The sequence below is a fragment of the Schistocerca nitens genome, chromosome 6, assembly GCF_023898315.1.
Source record: "Schistocerca nitens isolate TAMUIC-IGC-003100 chromosome 6, iqSchNite1.1, whole genome shotgun sequence".
Lineage (NCBI taxonomy): Eukaryota > Metazoa > Arthropoda > Insecta > Orthoptera > Acrididae > Schistocerca > Schistocerca nitens.
In genome coordinates, this window is record NC_064619.1 from 529,473,389 (window position 1) to 529,478,442 (window position 5,054).

The following is a 5,054-nucleotide window of genomic DNA, read 5'->3' on the forward strand; positions in this document are numbered from 1 at the left end:
AGGAGATAATGACACTGAATGGAACTTGTTTCATTGATCTGCAAACCAACAGAAAAAATATGGGTTGGACATGAAAGTAGTGAGGGGACATAGACAAGATTTCTATATAATTTTGGGGAATTATTTCCTGCACCATTTTCAGGCGGAGGTAGGTTACAAGATGCAAACTGTTCAATTCAGTGAGGCAACCCACTATTTTGGCAGTGAGCGTGCACCTCAGTCATGAGGAACTTGTGGTATGAGGCCTCTCCACAATCTCCAATAGAACCACATATGTGAGCATTAAAAACTAATATTATCAAATGGAACTTGTTTTGTTGATCTGCAAATCAATGGAAAAAATGTAGGTTCAACATGAAAGTAGTGAGGGGACACAGACAAGGTTTCAGTATCATTTTGGGGAATTATTTCCTGCACCATTTTCAAGCGGTGATAGATTACAAGATGCGAACTGTTCAATTCAGTGAGGCAACCCACTGTTTTGGCAGTGAGCACGCACCTCACTCATGAGGAACTTGTGGTATGAGGCCCTTCCACAAGCTCCAACAGAACCACATATGTGAGCATTAAAAACTAATACCTGTGCCAGAATCAGTGAAAGGATGGGAAAAGTTTTCTGGATTTATGTGAATACTCGAACACTGCTGGGATTGGACTTTCTGGTCGACCCTCTCAGCCACAATAAAGTTCTTGACTGGTTGCAAATTGATGTTAAGAGAATAAGTAAATCAGAAGTTTTAGGAAAAAAGCCTAGAGTCCAGTTTGTGATGACAGTTTTGATTGATGAGGTATTGAGATTCCATGTTGAACGATAATGGCAGGTGGAAAAGAGGATCAGAAACAGAAGTTCAGTGTGATGAACAGTTTAAGCATAGTAAGAGGAAGAATATGCCAGTGACAAAGGTTCATGCAATTACGCTTAAGTTAAGGAATCAATAGCAAGAGTAGTAGGCTAATTTTCCTAAGTCAGATCAGAATCTTTTGTACCCAGTTCTGAAGGAATATGTATGGCTGTTTGAGGAACGGCAGCATTTGCCAGCAACTGACCTCATACAGCACGAAATTCCCACTGGAGATGTTAGACCAGTCGCTCAGAAACCATACAGATTACCATATCATTTACAAACTGTTCAACAGCAGGTGACCACAGGGATAATTCAACCCTTATAAGTGCATGGTTGTCACCTGTAATGGTGGTCCTAAAAAATCATTAATTGGAGAGAAATACTATTGTCTGTGTGTGAATATGAGAGTGGTCAACAAAGTCACTACCCCTGACATTTACCCTTTACATGTATTGACAAAACGTTGGACCGATTAGGGAACTGTAAAGATTTCACCACCCTTGACAAACCCTCTGGGTTACACAAACTTCCTGTTGTGCCACAAGATCCACCCGAAACTGCTTTTGTGGTTCCTGCTGGATTATATGAATTTTTCGGTATATCTTTTGGTCTAAGGAATACACCTGCCACTTTTCAAAGTTCTGCTGGCTCACTATTGAGAGATTTGAAGCTTACTGTGTACCTTGTACATCTGGATGACATAATAATTTTTTTCAAGGACACTTGAGGAATGCACAGAGAGAGTAAGAGGTGTGTTGTCTAAATTGTAAAATACACACCTAAGTTTGAAGACAAGAGAACTATTTATTTACTAAGTCACAGGTCCAGTGCCTCGGATATATTATTAGTACAGATGGAGTTAAGCCAGACCCTAGGTTGACAAAAGCTGTGAACAATTTTTCAGTACCTACAAATGTTAAAGAGTTGCAGTCATTTCTGGGACTAGCAAATTATTATTGTGTTTTGTGGAAGATTATGCTGTGATAGCTAAGCCTTTTGTCAAAGTTGTTAAAGAAATGTGTTGACTTGAGTGGACAGGAGTGTGACATAGCTATGAGAAAAAATGAGGACATTTTAACAAGTTCACCTACTACCCAAATTTTGGAAAAATATTTATTCTTTTCTTGGATGCATCTGCCTACACTGTGGGTGCAGTTCTTTGTCCAAAACACAGTGATGAGGAAAAGCTTATAGATAACACTCTAGGCAGATGAATTCAGAGGAGAATAATTAAAACACAACTGAGAAAGAGCTTTTAGCCCTTATGTATGCAGTTAAGTATTTTAAATGCTACCTATATGGATGCAAGTTCACTATATATGAATATTAAGTTTAAAGGACTCCGTAGTTGCTTAACTCAATGGACACTGAAGCTGGCAGAGTATGGTTACAGAATACATCACAAATCCAGCTGTCTCCACCAAAATGCAGACAGATAAAGCTGCAAAGTCAGAATTGTTGAGACAGATGATGTTTCAATAGAGGAGCTAAAGGATGCACAAGATATATATATGTGTGGATGGATATGTGTGTGTGTGCGAGTGTATACCCATCCTTTTTTCCCCCTAAGGTAAGTCTTTCTGCTCCCGGGATTGGAATGACTCCTTACCCTCTCCCTTAAAACCCACATCCTTTCGTCTTTCCCTCTCCTTCCCTCTTTCCTGATGAGGCAACAGTTTGTTGCGAAAGCTTGAATTTTGTGTGTATGTTTGTGTGTCTGTCGACCTGCCAGCACTTTCATTTGGTAAGTCACATCATCTATGTTTTAGATATATTTTTCCTACGTGGAATGTTTCCCTATATATATATATATATATATATATATATATATATATATATATATATATATATATATATATAAAGAAAGATGATGAGACTTACCAAACAAAAGCGCTGGCAGGTCGATAGACACACATAAACACAAATATACACACAAAATTCAAGCTTTCGCAACAAACTGTTGCCTCATCAGGAAAGAGGGAAGGAGAGGGAAAGACGAAAGGATGTGGGTTTTAAGGAAGAGGGTAAGGAGTCATTCCAATCCCGGGAGCGGAAAGACTTACCTTAGGGGGAAAAAAGGACAGCCAGCGCTTTTGTTTGGTAAGTCTCATCATCTTTCTTTTTAGATATATTTTTTCCACGTGGAATGTTTCCCTCTGTTATATATATATATATATATATATATATATATATATATATATATATATATATACAAAGATGATGTGACTTACCAAATGAAAGTGCTGGCAGGTCGACAGACACACAAACGAACACAAACATACACACAAAATTCAAGCTTTCGCAACAAACTGTTGCCTCATCAGGATGAGTTTGTTGCGAAAGCTTGAATTTTGTGTGTATGTTTGTGTTCGTTTGTGTGTCTGTCGACCTGCCAGCACTTTCATTTGGTAAGTCACATCATCTTTGTTTATATATATATATATATATATATATATATATATATATATATATATATATATATATATATATATAAAACAGAGGGAAACATTCCACGTGGAAAAAATATATCTAAAAAGAAAGATGATGAGACTTACCAAACAAAAGCGCTGGCACCTGCCAGCGCTTTTGTTTGGTAAGTCTCATCATCTTTCTTTTTAGATATATATATATATATATATATTCGTTTGTGTGTCTGTCGACCTGCCAGCACTTTCATTTGGTAAGTCACATCATCTTTGTTTTTAGATATATTTTTCCTACGTGGAATGTTTCCCTCATATATATATATATATATATATATATATATATATATAATGTCACCAGTATGCTTCTCACCTACAGTTTGTTACTGAAGACTGTATTCTACAGCGTAAGACCCCCATGGATAGCAGGGCAGTAACATCTAAAAAATTGCAACAGCACATTATGGCACAATATCATGACAGTTTGCAAGCCTGCCATAATGGGTGACATGCCACAAATGCTAAGACAGCCTCTCACTTTTGGTGGAAAGGCAGACAAATAGAAGTACAGAATATATTCAAAATTTCTTACCTTATGCACAGAGAGTGCCATATCCAAGGAACAAAATCCATTTACAGATCCTCACAGTAGCTACAAAACCATTTCAAGCCACCATATTTGACACTGTCGGTCCCTTTCCACAAAGTACCCCAAGTAATAAGTACATCTTGTTCATTCTTGATCACTTTTCTCGGTACTTAATTCTATAACACTCATGGATTTGACTACTGAAATGGGCACTTGCACATTTGTCTATCACTTAGTTCTCCTATTCAGAAGCCCTGATGCTGTATTATCTGACCAAGGTTTCAATTTCGTGTCTGCACTATTTGTACAAGTATGTAAACTGTTATGAATCAAGAAGTGGTGCACAACACAGGCTAATGGCTAATGGCAACCTTGAACGCGTCCATTAGATGATCATTCGAATGCTATCTTATTATGTGGGGAAAAAATGACAGAGATAAATATATCACTTTGACATATGACAGCAGTTTGCATGAATCAACTGGGTATATGCCCTATGAGGCAATCTATGGAAGGTTCATGAACTCCCCATTTGAACTCGATAAACTCCCATCTGGAGTAAATATAAGTGAAGTAAAAGGATTGGCCCACCATCTTAAGTCAATTTGGATACAGATTAAGCAGAACAATGCCAAATCTACTCAAAGACAATTGCAGCAAAGTAACAAAGGGGTTACACTTCCGCAGTATAAAACTGGTAATCTTGTGCTGCTCTGAAATCCAGTTGTAAGAAAGGGAAGAACTAAAAAGCTCACTCCTCAGTAGGAGGACACTTATGCTGTTTTACAGGTGACATCCCCATAAACATGGAGATTCAGTTGTCTGATCATACTATGATAGTGCATTTTGAGCAGCTTAAGCCATACCATGGCCCAGCTATGCTGTCGTCTGCTGTTCCACCTAAGCTCTGTTCCAAGCAAAGGTGCTATTGCAAAAAAAAAAAGGTCTAGGAAATGAATTTGTTCTGTAAACAGAAAAGAAAACACATTTTCAGATGTAGAGTAGAGTATAAAAATGTAAGGAATGATTTATGTGCAGGTATGAGGAAATCTGGAATACCAGTCTGCTTTGTTATTTGAATTGTGTATATAAACATGTGTCAGACAGATAGATTTAATTGCAGTAGAGATGGGTGCTGCCCCTCAAAATGACAGATGATGCTTGCGCAACTTTATCGCATGTAAGTGTGCTATGCTG